Here is a 15,248-nt window from a genome sequence, read left to right as displayed (position 1 = left end):
CTTCTGATAGTAATCCATGCCCACCTATCCCCACCAGCAGCCTTCATCAAAGGTTGAAATGACCCAAAAGATACTCTGGCATTTACCCAGGAGTCCCTGGGGGAAATCTGGCCTTTCCAACAGGCACTGGTAGGTGGCAGAAGAAGCCTCTTTGACACACAGCTGGGACTCTGCTTCCAGTAGAAGCCTGACTGAAACCCCTGGAATGAAAGAGGGTTAGACAAGTCTCCAGACAGGGGACCTGGGTCCTAGAACCCCTCAGAGCACCAAGGCAGGCTGGTGGCAACCTGGGCAGATGTCTGCCCAGAACAGCAGGCAGCTGAGGCAGTGCAACCTGAGTGAGACACTGCTGGCAGTCAGGTTGGGGGACTAAGGCAGTGCAGGGAGAGAGCCAGCTCACTGTGGTCTGCAGGTGGAGGAGATTCTGCAAACAGGGAAGAAAACTATCAAGAGAAGTAAGAGGCCCCAGGAGCAGATTGATATGAGACTCTCAGAGCAGAATGGAGACAAACAGTAAAGGAGTGAAGGTTTGAGTAGAAAGAGAGAAAGCCAGCCTGTCCTTACAAGTGAAGTGGTTCAGAGACAGGCAACCAGGCAACCTAACATACAGGATCTTACGCTTAGGAACCTGCGCTTAAATCCCTCTTGCCAGTAATCCAGTGGTCTAGTTTCACTCACGGGGTTCACGAACATCTATGGACCAAGGAACAGGCAGACAGTGATTGTGCCCAAGGAGGTGTGAGGGTGGGTGTGCGGAGGGAGCCATATGTCCCCAGGAGGGCCTTGGCTTTCCCTTCCTCGTGTTCCAGGATGATGGTAGTGATGCAGGACAGGCAAGCTCCAAAACTGGGGCTTAGCCCTGGAGAGATTTTTGCTTTGCCTAGGAAAGAATTTAAGGGTGAGCTGATGGTGTTAGCAATCTTTTATTGACTGGTACTGTGCCTAGCAGAGTAGGGCTAACTCATAAGCAGTGCACCTAGAGTTGGTAGTGTGTGGACTCTCGGCAACTCTATTTATACTCTCAAAAGCCCACTTTTAATAATATGCAAGTTAAAGGATGGGTTAATGCAAATTGAGGGGGCAGGTTATTGAGACTTTTCTAGGAAAAGAACAGTAACTTCCAGTTTGTTGCCATGGAAAGGAGTGGTAATTTCCAAGTGGTCGCCATGGCATTTGTAAACTGTCATGGCGCTTGGTGGGAGTGTCTAATGCAAATAAGCAATGAGGTCGGCTAGCGATTGTTTTGTCACCAACTGCTGGTTTTGTTTTTTGTTTGTTTGTTTTTTTTTTTTGAGACGGAGTCTCGCTCTGTCGCCCAAGCTGGAGTGCAGTGGCCGGATCTCAGCTCACTGCAAGCTCCGCCTCCCGGGTTCACGCCATTCTCCTGCCTCAGCCTCCCGAGTAGCTGGGACTACAGGCGCCTGCCACCTCGCCCGGCTAGTTTTTTGTACTTTTTAGTAGAGACGGGGTTTCACCGTGTTAGCCAGGATGGTCTCGATCTCCTGACCTTGTGATCCGCCCGTCTCGGCCTCCCAAAGTGCTGGGATTACAGGCTTGAGCCACCGAGCCCGGCTTGTTGTTTTTTTTAACTTTATCCTGTTTGGACTGGATCCTGTTTTGGTTAGCAGGGTTGTGACTAGAAAACAAGTATTCTATTTCAGTAGGAGGCCTGACTGTGAAGCCTTATCAACCCAGTCTCTGAATCCGAGTGGAATCACATGGGACCCCCCCATCAATGGGGCCAGGTAGTAGGTGGCTCAGAGATGGCTTAAGTGGTCTGATGACCTCACAGCCAACCCAATAAATACCGCCTTCATGTTTCTTTCGCCATTGTCAATAAGTAGGCTCCTGTTTCAGTAACAGAGGTACACTTTGCACACATCATGCGGCACATGCATGTGTATGTGAGGCTATTGGAGCATATTTCATTTCCAGAAGGCACCAATGCCAGATATTTGGTCAGAACAAAAAACTGCATGTGGAGCGGTTCCCTCAACCTTTTCCCTTTCATGTCTTTTAAGTCCATCAGGCAAATTGAGCTGATGAGCATTGCCCGGATTCCCCTGGAGAAACACTGAGAGCTGATTATCTGTACAGGCTGCCAGAAGTCAGTAGCTAAAACACCACAGCTGCAATCATGGTAACGATTGCTATTAAATTAATAGGTAGCAGTGCCAGGTGCTGTTCTAAGCTCTTGACAAATAGTAACTCATTTAACTAGTAGTAGCTGATACAGCATTTTATAAGCAACTTAAATCAAACTGATTTACCTGTGTTTGGCAACTAAAAATAAAACAAAAAAGGCATGGTATCAACCCACTACTCTTCTGTGCTCTGAGCAGGCCCAGTCCTCCCATGGGAGGCAGGCTGCCAAGATCACTCCACCCCAGACACCCTTCCTGAGGCACAAGGAGGATGAACCATTCCCTCTTCCCATGCCCATTTTGTTTAAGCAGCAATGACAATGAGGAGGCCACATGAGACAATGTGGATGTAACTCTGGATCTATTACTTACCCTCTTGGTCTGATTAAAAGCAGGAGCAGTAGGTCCCCATGCTTAGAGGCTGTCTCCAACCCAGGCTCCAAATAACTTTTTATGCTTCACTCAAAATCTCCCCTTTGCACCAGCCATTCCTTTCTATGGCACAAAGCTCTCCCTCCCCCACATTCCCCAGCCTTCCCCGAAGGGAATCAGGGGAACCACAAGGTGGCTGAGCTCCAGAGGACCATGGACTTTGATTCCCCACTGTCTTTTCCTTGCAATGCCATAGCACAGGGGGTGTCTGCTGCCAGGCCACCCAGAGCAGAACATGCCAGGCAGCTCAATCTAGCTTTTCCTCTGCTTGGTCAGAAGCTCTCAATCTTGGTATTGGACAAAGACAACCCCACCGCTGAACAGCCTGGGTTTTCTCTTCTTGTTTGACTCTCTCGTCCTACCATGTTTAGAAACCTGTGCTGTTTCTCCTAAATGTACCATCCTAGCTCCTCAAATAGAACTTGTGTTAACTGGGCATATTCTTGATGCCTTTCCCTTTCCCTCTTATATAGACTTGACCTCTAAATTATCCCCTTTGACCAAGACCTTCACTGAACACTTACTGATCACAAAACATGTCTAGAAGAAATCAAGAATATGACTAGAAAAGAAAGTTCTGCAAAAAGAATAAAAGTGGGTGGCTTTGGAGGAGAGCTACATGCCCCTCCTAGGATTTTACCCTAGCAAGGCTAGTTCCAGGGCTACTAAGGAGAGTGGTCTCAAGGATATTACCTAAGCCAAGTGGCCTTCATCTTGGTGCCCATCCCCTTAGAGGTCTACAGGCCAAAACAGTACAAAAAGCAAGATGGCAGAGTCAGATGGAGACAATGCCTGGTTTAGAGGCATGAGGGCCAGGATGGTATTGCATGTAGGACAGGAATGTTTACTAAGCATCTGGGAATAGGACTTCGCTTGATCCAAAATAACTGGGAAAAAGCTCCATGGCACATCTTGATAAGAAAGAAAATTAACCCAAATCCTTATCTGGGTTCCTGACTAAGAAGAAATGGAACCTCTCATCACTGATCAATATGAACCTGTCATCACTGGCCATTCCTGTACAAGTACAGAAATGCATGAAGACTTTTAGATCACCCTGTACATAATATATTGAAAATATAACAAGGAGTTGTGATAGGTGAATGATGAGAGCCTCTAGTTTGGGCCTAATGATATGATGTTTAGGCTGAACTCAGGTAATTAAAATAAATTAACTGTCTTTGAGGGGCATGCATTGCAGAAGAGGAAGCTTAGACAAGTCTCTAAGGCAGGAACAAACTTGGAGGACAGACACAAAGGCAACCATGGCTGAAGCCTACTGCCAAGAGGGGTGAGGGAGGCAAGGGCAAGCACTGGCAAGGTCCGCAGGACTCAGGCCATGTGCAGTTTCTAGGGAGAGTCGTCTGGATTTCATTGCAAATCTGATGGACAGTCCTTGGAAGGTTTTAACCAGGAGGGTGATGTGATCAACTTACATTAAAAAGATAACTCCAGATGATCTATGGAGAACACCCGTAGGGGAAGAGAGTACAAACATGAAGGCCAAGCAAGAGGCTGCTGTAGTACTCCAGGCAGGAAATGATGGTAGCTTTCACCAGGCTGGACATAGTGGAGATGGAGGAAGCTGTATCCATTTGGCAAATGCTTTAGAGGTCGTCTCGACAAGACTTTATGGTGGATTGGATGTGAGTTAAAGGGGAGAAGAGAATCAAGGATGGACCTCTAGGGTTTTTACCTGAGTGACTCTGGATGGATGGTGGGGCTAATACAGGAGTTATTAAGAAATAATTTTTAGGCAGATAGAGAAAGTAAAAGGAGTTCTCAGTAAGGGTTTTTCTTTTAATGAGAGCAACCCCAAAAACATTTCTTTTCTAACAGAAAGGCGCTTAAAGAGGGCCAGGCCAGCAAGCTTTGATATGCAAATGCACACCATTAGAAGCTGGGTTCACCCAATATGGCGATTCCCACCTTCTTCTTGTCACCAGGTGTGTCAAGTGTCATAGGCACCTCCAGATAACTCCATATGTCCAGGACATCATGGCAGGCCCGCCTTTGCATAACAATGGGCTACGCTGGGACGGCCAGGTTTTTTGCCAGCTACATGAATGACACACCTGTTCAAACCAATCCCTTGGGCCCTACACAAATCAGACCTCCTCCAGCCTCCCATATAACCAACCACTTTTCTGACACACAGTTTCTCTTTGCTTGGATCCCCCCTGCCCCATCTCTGTATGGGGCAGCTGTTTTCTTCTTCCTTTCCTCTTTCTTGCCTATTAAATTCTCTGCTCCTTAAAACCACTCCAGACTTGTGTCCATGTTGGCGCATCTAAATCAGCGTGAGACCAAGGACTCTGGTGTTCCTCCAATCATCAGAGCCATATCATTTTGCTGCACTGGCCGGGAATTCATTCAGTGGATTGGTGAGTACACAGTGGAGCAAATCTCAAACTCAGACCTGTCCTTCAATCTCAAGGCTCTCTTCCTGCTATTCTGCCGCCAAACTTTCTTTCTCTTTCTATCTGTGGTCTCTTACTCTCTGTGTGTGTAGAATGTGCAGGAATTTTTACAGCCTAAGGCAAGATCCTACATCCTATTAGGCAAGATCAGGAAATGCTGTAGTCTTGGGTATACAGCTCACGAAAATGCCCTTGCAATCTTCTAGGAACAGAGATTCCCACCCCTCCACGCCACCCCCCACAATGCTACCTCGTGGTGACGTTACTTGCTCTGGCGAGCACATGGTAGTCCTAAGACAACAGCGCCCCCTAGTGGAAATAGAAATCCTGGCCGGGTGCGGTGGCTGACACCTGTACCAGCATTTTGGGAGATCTTGGTGGGCGGATACATGACGTACGCAGTTCGAGACCAGTCTGACCAACATGGAGAAACACCCCCCCCCCATCTCTACTAAAAATACAAAATTAACCAGGCGTGGTGACACATACCTGTAATCCCAGCTACTCAGGAGGCTGAGGCAGGAGAATCGCTTGAATCCGGGAGGTGGAGGTTGTGGTGAGCTGAGATCACGCCATTGCACTCCAGCCTGGGCAACAAGAGTGAAACTCCATCTCAAAAAAAAAAAAAAAAAAAAAGAGAAAAGAAAAAAAATCCTCTCCATAAGACACATTGCTGGTTCTCTGCAGTATGCTAAGCTTTCCAACTTTTCCTTTTTGTGCCTTTTCTACTGGAAACTAGGATCTAAGCTACTTCTGTAAATGGAAAAGTTCTGCCTTTTGCAGTTAGGAGTAAGATGTCTTCTGTAGCCAAGTTTTAGTCTCAATATTGACCCAGCAGCAGAAAAATGGCCATTTAGTTCTTGCGTTCTTTTAAGGAACCTAGTCTGTCTCTGATTAAAATGGTACTTAATTAGTAAGGGGATTTTTAAGTCTGAAGGTTAACTGGAACCATTTTTCTAAGGGTAATTGCTTTAGCACGGGCCATAGTAGCAGGCAATCCAGGACACTGCCTCCATTAAAGGAGCCTTGCCCTAAGGCGACACAGTCTCTCCCGTGACCAGTTTTTCGGGGAGCCAGGGGGATCATACAGGTTTAGGAAGTCAAAGGCGAATCACACAAGGTGGATAAGCTGAAGCTGCATGGGTAAAGTGTGGTTAGTCCCATCACTTAGTTTATCTGGTTCCACGGCTTGGAGGACCACGCCTACAGCCATGGGTGGCACGTTTAACATGCTGCCTGGACCCAGGAAGCAGGGAGGGAAAACAGTGGGAGGACGCTCCCTGTCTCCTCCTCCACCCTGTGTATGTAGTCATACGGAAAGGAAGGAGACTAAGAGGACGCTTTTATTCTTGCTTTTTTTTCTAAATGGGAAACAGATTATCTTCGGCTTGCACCCCTCTGGAATACACTCTGAAACACTGGAACTTCCTTTACCTCAGGACTTTGAAGGAAAAAGTGACTCATTTTATTTTACACAAGGGCATGGTATTTTTACTACACCTGTGCAGCGTTGTAAGATCAACCCAGATCTTTTAGCAATCATATCAGGCAGGCCCAGGGAGAATAGCTCCCCACAATTAGAAAAGCAACTTCCAGGGGAACCATCTGAGGATCCCCCTTATTTTGGGCGCCTTCAAGTTCCCTTCTCACTACAGGACCTTACGCAAATAGAGTGAAACTTAGGCTGATTTTCTAACGACCCTGATAGGTATATGGAAGCATTCCAAAATTTAACTCAGGTGTTTCACCTCACATGAAGGGTTGTTATGCTCCTCCTAAACCATACCCTCACAGCAGCTGAAAAGCAGGCAGCTCTGCAAGCAGCAGAGATTTCGGAGATGAGCAATATATCTCCTATAATATACCAAAAGGGAAGAACGCAGATATGGAAAGCGAAAAAAGTGGAAACTCCATTCCCACTAGGAAGGGAAGCAGTTCTGGTAAACAACCCTGATGGGGACCCCAATAACTCGAGAGATGAATGGAAAAGGAGGCACATTTTAAGATGCATATTAAAGGGCCTGTGGAAGACCAGGGCCAAACCTCTCAATTACTCTGAACTGTCTAGGATAAACCAAAAGCCAGATGAGAATCCTGTAGCTTTTAGGGAAAGGCTAAGAGAGGCACTAATAAAGTACACCTCTTTATACCCTGATTCAGTCAAGCGACAGCTCATTCTAAAGGACACGTTTATTACACAGGCAGCTCCCGATATTAAAAGGAAACTACGAAAGCAGGCTATAAGACCAGATAGCACCTTAGAGAACCTCCTGAAGGTGGCCACTTTGGTCTTTTGTAAAAGAATGAGAGAAATCTCAAGAGAAGGACAGAGGCTCTGGCGGCTGCTTTGCAGATTTGCAAAATCCAGGATCCCCAAGGTGCATACGCTAGTTGCTATCGGTGCGACAGGCGAGGGCATTTTAAAAAGGAATCCCCAGGCAGCAAGACAAAGCCACCTCAACCCTGTCCAGCTTGTGGCACAGACCACTGAAGATGGCACTGCCCCCAGAGATGGAGGTCACTGGGTTCAGGACCAGTCCCACAGATGGTCCCACGGGACTGATGGCTCCTGGGGCTCAAATGCTGGCTTCAGCGGCTCAGACTGCCACTATAGCACAGGAGCCCTGGCTAACTCCGGAAATTAAAGGAAGGAAAGTAGACCTCCTTCTAAACATTAGAGCCCGTCTCTCCCTTTTCTCCTCTCTAATCCAGGCCTCTCCTCTTCCCATAGTATGACCGTAAGGGGATGTCTCAGGAAAAACTCTAATCCAATGTTTTTCTCAACCATAGTTGTAGTTAGGAGGACCTATTTACATATGCTTCCAAGTCATAATAACTCTACTAGTCAGAAAAGCTCCAAGTTAACCCTAGGAAATAATTTAACTGTTTACACTTCACATAATGTCTCAGGATTACTGTCCTCTAGGGGGAGCTCTTAGCCAACAAACAGCTGGTAAAGCAAGAAGGACCTAAGGCAGGATAAGCAGTCGCCACTCTAAATAACGTCTCTCCCCAGGCACAGGTGCTGAATTAGCTGAGCTAATAGCTCTTACAAGGGCACTTAAATTAAGCAAGGGGAAGGTAGCTACTATTTATACTAACTCCAAGTATGCTTTCTGAGCCCTCCATGCTCATGCTGCCATTCAAAAGGAAAAGCATTTTCTATCTCCTATAAAATATTGCCAGGAAATTAGCAGGTTATTATCCTCAGTTTTTCTTCCACAAAAAAAATAACAGTCAATGCATCATAGGGGACATGAAAAGGAAACACACAAGGCAGCCAAAGGAAATAGAATCAGGCAGCGCTAAGTCAGAGGCGAGGAAGCTTTAAAGCATGAATGCACTTCAAGACCTTCTAATCTAGGAAGGCTCCAAAAAAGAAATGAAACATCAGTATTCCCCTGCAGAAATAAATAGGACCACCTTTATTTAACCCAGGAAATTTGGTATTAGTACAAACTCTCATCTCTGTCTCCTTCCCTAAGCCAAGCTGGGAAGGGCCCTACTCTGTTCTTCGGCAGTAAAAGTTATAGGAATCGACTTCTAAATACATCGCACTCAAGTCACAGCCTGAAGAGCTGAGGGAGCAGCCCCTAACAGCCCAGAGAAATATCCTGAATATCAATGCGGAGAAAGAGAACATCTATCTTAAGCTGAAAATCATAAAAGATAAGTAACTGAGTGAGGGCTACTCATCTTCCTCAGTCCCACTCCTACCTCACCAGATACTTTTTGGAGTGTACTTTTTTTCAGAGTTCACCGCCAAATATTAAAACTTCTTTTTAAAGCGTATTTGCAAGGAGATTTTAATTATTCATAGAATCGCATTTGTAACTTTGTAGATCCCCAAAGATAAATGTAAGTAACGTTTTTTGGTAAATAAAGTTTTAAATGGAAATTACTTACTATGCCACTCTTGTAAGAATTGTTATAGTCATGCTTCTATTTACAATAGAACTACACACTGTAGCACCCACAATATGGAATTCTGGTTGTAAAATTCTAATTGCTGTGATACTTTGCCTAATTATCAACCTTATAACAGGATTAATAGTTGCAGGAAAGATTTAGTCAAAATTGTGGTGCTTATAGCAGGAGTAATAGTTACGGATAAGAAACAAGCATGAAGGTTTTACTATCATTAAGTTTAATAAGACATTTTACTGAAGGTTGGTAATATAATGCACTCTAAGCTATAAAGAGAAGGTTATAAAGAAAGAGATTTTATGTAAGAAAGGATTTTGCATCGCAAATACTTGTCCTAAAAGGAAATGACTGGTTGTTGAAAGGATGAATGCTTAGGACAAGTCAAAGAGTTTAAGTATGTTGTAAGAGGGTCTGTGAAAGTCATGAAATTAATAATTAAAGGAAAGGAACTGTCAAGATTAACATTAAAGTTATTTTAGCCACCCAATAATGTATTTCTCCCAAGTATATTGCAAGTTAGGAAAATGGCCTAAGCCTAAAGTTATTCTCTAATGGCAAGTCAAAGGAGAAGTGTATGGTTTTCTCAAGGAAAATGTTTCTTTTATATTAACGTTTTTGGTAACGTACAGCGACATCTAGTGGAAATAAACAGGTATTGCAAACCATTGGTGTAACTAATAGGTATCAAAGGTAGGGTCTATAGGATCCCCACTAACGGTGGTAATCTTAACACTCAATAGTCTAACCCAATATTTTAAATTTTCTTATAAAATGTATCACTTTTCACCTAGAAACATTCAAACCCCAAACGGTGCTGCGAGCAAAGCCACACATGTGTTTGAAACGCTTGTTCTTCGGTGCCAAAGAGCACTTGAACATAAATTTAATTTATTTAATAAGGCCATTTTTACTTCTTGCAGAAAGGGTACGCCCGCCAGCAGTTTTGCCACAAGAGTACACTGAACAAAGGAGACAGGGTCATTTATAACCTGACGCGTCCACCCTACTGCTGTGTCCGGTTTCCATCGGCTGGAACGGGACCTCACATTCTGTATTTGTCCCCATTGGCTAGCAACTTAGAACTTTTTAAAAGAGGCAAAGGTAGAGGAGAACAAAGGAAGGAGGAAGTAACTTGTGGAATGCTGAGAAAGGTGAAAACATTTTTAAATAAGGAAGAGGAACAGGCTATGACCTAATGCTTGCTTCGACCAGTATAAGCGTGCCAGGCCAAATATTTAGTATAAACTGTGGGAGCTGAGAACATAACGTACATTGATTTCTTTATTACGGCTAGCAGATATTTAAGAATGTTAGCACAGGTCTTTGAATAAATTTTGCTTTTAAGAGAAGTTACTATTTATTTCTTTTTTTTTTTTTTTTTTTAGACGGAGTCTGGCTCTGTCTCCCAGGCTGGAGTGCAGTGGCCGGATCTCAGCTCACTGCAAGCTCCGCCTCCCGGGTTTACACCATTCTCCCGCCTCAGCCTCCGGAGTAGCTGGGGTTACAGGCGCCCGCCACCTCGCCCGGCTAGTTTTTTGTATTTTTAGTAGAGACGGGGTTTCACGGTGTTAGCCAGGATGGTCTCGATCTCCTGACCTCGTGATCCGCCCGTCTCGGCCTCCCAAAGTGCTGGGATTACAGGCTTGAGCCACCGCGCCCGGCCGTTACTATTTATTTCTAATTAGACGGGAAGGAAAGTCTTTGAAGAGGAACCTCTGCTTTACTTTTTACACATGGACACGCCATTCTTCCAAGAAATCTTAAATCAACCTCAGGAGAAGGCGCAACTGCTGTTCTCCACACAATACCCCTTTTCAGCAGGAAGTAGCCAGGAAGAATCATCATCCAGCACCCCCTGACAGCTGTTGGGTTTGCTTCTCTTGATGGGGGGAAAAATGAAGGAGTTACTAAGAAATAATTTTTAGGCAGATAGAAAGGGTAAAAGGAATTCTCAGTAAGCCTTTTTCTTTTAATAAAAGCAACCCCAGACCTTTTCTTTTCTCTTTTCTTTTCTTTTCTTTTTTTTTTCTTTCTTTTCTTTTCTTTTTGAGACGAATCTCACTCCGTCCCCCAGGCTAGGGCGCAATGGTGCGATCTGGGCTCACTGTAACCTTTGCCCCCTGTTTCAAGTGATTCTCCCGTCTCAGCTTCCCGAGTAGCTAGGATTATAGGTGCCCGCCACCAAACCCGGCTAGGTGTTTTTTTGTTTTTGTTTTTTTGTTTTTGTATTTTTAGTAGAGATGGGGTTTCACCATGTTAGCCAATGCTTTGAACTCCTGACCTCAAGTGATCGGCCCGTCTCGCCCTCCCAAAGTGCTGGGATTACAGGCAAGAGCCACCGCACCAGCCAAATCATTTCTTTTCTAACAGAAAGGCAAATTAAAGGGCCAGGCCGGCAAGCTTTGATATGCAAATGCAGGCCATTAGAAACTGGGTCCACCCAGTATGGTGATTCCTGCCTTCTTCTTGTCACCAGCTATGCCAAGTGTCATGGCCACCACCAGATAACTCTATGTGTTCAGGACAACATGGCGGCCGCATTTGAATGTTAAAAGGATGAGGTGGGAGGGCCAGGTGTTTCACCGGCTACGTGAACGACACACCTGGTCAAACCAATCCCCTGGGCCCTGTGCATATCAGACACCGCCTCCTCCAGCCTCCCATATAACCGATCACTTTTCTGCCCTCCCTCTGTCGCTGTACGAGGGAGCTGTTTTCTTCTTCACTTCTTGCCTATTGAATTATTCGCTCCTTAAAACCACTCTGCGTGTGCCCGTGTCACTTTATGTAAATCAGCATGAGACAAAGGACCCTGATGTTCTTCCAGTCACTGGAGCCGTATCAGGGCCTTTTACTTTGATGGAGAGGCAAAGCTGGTTTAGGGGATAGGGGGCTTAGTCCTTAAGGAACTCGTTTTTTGGACATGCTGAATTTGGGTATTAATAGCTTATAAAACATAAAGCTATCAGAGCCATAATTCTTCCAGGAACTGCAGTTTTTTCACTGGGGTTTTCAGTTCCTCTGGGCAAACTAGGGGCAATGTTGGGCAGGAGGAACTCCCACCTTCCAGCAAGCCTGGGTGGACCATCCCTTCACCAAAAGCAGACTTCCTATCAAAGCTGTGTTGTCCTTTTCATCCTGTCTCCCTGCACACCTCCATCCAAAAATAGAAGTTTGTTACCCTGCAGGTTCACTGAGCCTCCACATAATCACACATGTCAAAATCATGTAACACTGAGGAGGCCTTCTCAAAATATGTTTTAATTATCTACATTTAGTTTTAGTTTTGAAAACTTTAAAAATGCAATTGTACCTTAACTCACCTTGCATCCTGATAGCATTATGAATTTTAGGATAATTTTAGAGAATGGAGATTATTTGTTATTCCCATGATATACTTCCTGTGAAACATAAACATAAGTAGTAAATTTGCATTTAATGATTAATTCCACTACTCCCTTAAAAACATAGTATCTATGAGCAGTTCAGCAGTGAGGGACATTTAAAATAGAAAACAAATTCCTCCATTAATATTTCTACGTTCCACAGTAGTAAAAAGGTGAAAGTTATTTTTTGGTCTCAATAAACGATGCTTGATCTTTTAAAAATTAATACTAAATGTTTGATCTTAACATATTCCAAAATGCTTCTCCTATAACTGTGCCTGGTTTCTGAAACAGATTCCAAGGAGACTGTCACCACCAAAAGAATGCTCAACAACCACCCAGTCTACATTCTCACCCTTCTTTGACTGGATATTTCGATCAATAAAAATTATAGATTACACTCATATGTGTGTGTATATGTATATGAACATACATATACATACATATACACACACGCACACACACATATACATATATTTTTTGGACGGGGCAGGGGGCTTTTGGGTGATAAGGTGATCGCTGAAGGGCTTTAAGGGGAGGTCTCATCTGATCACATTGGCTTTCTGGTTGTGTCTTGAAGAATGGATCAGAGACTCAGGAGGCTGTGGCTGCAGCAGGGGAGAGGGGAGGGGGGCCCAGGGCTAACAGTTGTGGGGTCCAGTAAAGGGTACAAGTTCAGGCCAACAGGCCATACATCCCACTGCCGAGACCAGCCGCCTCTTGACCTGACACCACCCGTGGAACCAAAAAGGGGACAACATGTCCTTCGTGCCTCCATCTGTGGTAAGTGGGGCCCTCCAGGAGGCAGGACCGCAGCAGCATTCCCATGACCCGGGTAGAAGGGCAGAGCTGCGCCTGGGGCTCGGGCTGTCTGCAAGGTCTGGGAGGGAGAAGGGTGCAGACACAGGCCCTATTTCTGACCCCGCAGGGTCGAGAGCGCTGGAACCCAGGGAGGGTCTGATCTACCCGTCGCCTACCCGTAAGGAGCATGAGTGCAAAGGTGTGGGAAACAGCCAGACTGTCCTGAGGCCCTGTGGGGTTGCAAGGCACCAGGACCCCTGGAGATGGCTTAACTGGGTCACAGGGAGAGGGCGAGCTTGGGAAGGACAGCCTTTAGCCCAGGGATTCTCAGGGGACCGACATGCATGTCCGAGCCAGGGGCCAGGTCCACCTCCGCTGATTGGGCAGCTGCCTCCACACCCAGACAGACCCCGTGGGGCACAGCGCCCCGCCGGGCCCCACAGCACCCGGCTTTCCAGCGCCCCTGGAACCCCTGCCCAGCCCACGAGGTACAGATTCTGTCATCCTCACTGAGTCCTCTGGACCTAGACTAGTCCAAGGTCACACAGCCAGACAGCAGAGGAGCTATTTCTTTCTATATAATACATGGATGTACTTACTAATATATTCACTATGAAACAAAATACTTGTTAAAAGATGCTATAAAAATTAAAAGTTCTTAACATATTTACCTTTAGTTATTAATTATATTAAAATGTCTGCTGTCATTAAAATATTATCCATAATCATATTTTTAGTGACAGCAATGTGGTAGAATTTGCACCTTTTAAAAAAACCTTGGAATTATTCTTTGAGATACATCAATTCAAATATCTCAAATATCAAATTTTTCATACATCAATTCAAAAGTTCAATTTCCTTTTTTTTTCAAAAGTTTCATTTATTTTCAAGCTTGCTTGTAATGGTTGTCAGAGCTGAAAAAGATAACTGGCAAAGGCACGGTGTACACGCTGAACAAAGTGTATTGTTAATAAAAGGAAGAAATCCATATCTTAAGAGAATTGGGAGCCAGGCTTGGTGGCTCGTGCCTGTAATCCCAGCACTTTGGGAGGCCAAGGCAGGTGGATCACCTGAGGTCAGGAGTTCAAGACCAGCCTGGCCAACATGGCAAAACCTTATCTCTACTAAAAATACAAAAAAAAAAAAAAAATTAGCCGGGCATGGTGGCGGGTGCCTGTAATCCCCAGCTATTCGGTAGGCTGAGGCAGAGGAATCTCTTGAAACCAGGAGGCAGAGGTTGCAGTGAGCTGAGATTGCACCACTGCACTCCATCCAGGACTACAGAGTGACACTCAGTCTCGAAAAAATAATAATAACAATTTAATTTAAAACGTTAAAAATAAAAAGAGAATTTGGGGGTTTTAAGACAACTTCTTTTCTGATCCAATTACATCTTCATTGTTTTTAGCTAATAGTGACAAGGATTCAGAGATTATTCCAGGCACAGGAGGGTTGATTCTGACATTCTCTTGCTGTTTTCTTGTCTTTGTATAATTACTATTCTCTTCAACCCACCTATTTCTTTGCAGAAATCTTTATTTTAATTTCTGGGATACATGTGCAGGATGTGCAGGTTTGTTACATAGGTAAACGTGTGCCGTGACGGTTCTTTGCAGGAAACTGTAAGTCACTCATCCATTTCATGAGGGTTAGTTTAGTTCAAACCAGATAATACATTTTAATGGAGCATGAGCAAACTGCAAAACATTGCAATATGAAAGCTAACAAACTAGTCAAGAAGCCACCGTCCACACTTTTGCATAATGAAGCCCCTCCTTCCCTCCTTCCCTAACATCTATGTGCCATGACTGCCTGATGTAGGGCACCAGTCACTATCCAGATAGTTTTTTTTTAAAGATAGCATAATTGTCCAGTTCTTGTTTCATTGTTAGCCAGTGACTGAAACCAGGTCTGTGGGTCACTGTTTGAAGCATGACATAGAAAGTTCTGAGTGGATAGGTAAGCCTGTTCAAACTGATGAAGGGGATCCAATCTGTGCAAATACCCAGGATTGCTGGGATATGAAAGGAGGTCACCGAGGGTGCATTTGTCTGATGGTCTTGGAGCCTCCTGGGAGAACGAGAATCAGTGAGAGGACTTTGGGACTACCCACCTTGCCCCTGGACCCTAGAATGAAA

The 15,248-nt window shown here is 44.9% G+C and overlaps 1 long non-coding RNA gene across 1 annotated transcript; it reads left to right on the top strand.

The window, feature by feature from the left end:
* The first annotated feature begins 5,245 nt into the window (after window positions 1-5,245).
* LOC117091093 lies at window positions 5,246-14,417 on the top strand. Its single transcript, XR_004440235.1, has 2 exons — window positions 5,246-5,540; window positions 14,341-14,417. It is a non-coding gene; the product is annotated as an uncharacterized LOC117091093 (long non-coding RNA).
* The last annotated feature ends 831 nt before the right edge of the window (window positions 14,418-15,248 follow it).

Source organism: Trachypithecus francoisi, unplaced genomic scaffold (genome assembly GCF_009764315.1).
Source record: "Trachypithecus francoisi isolate TF-2019V2 unplaced genomic scaffold, Tfra_2.0 Lachesis_group11, whole genome shotgun sequence".
Classification (NCBI taxonomy): domain Eukaryota; kingdom Metazoa; phylum Chordata; class Mammalia; order Primates; family Cercopithecidae; genus Trachypithecus; species Trachypithecus francoisi.
The sequence above is the reverse complement of the archived record's forward strand: the minus strand, read 5'-3'. Positions and strand labels throughout refer to the sequence as shown.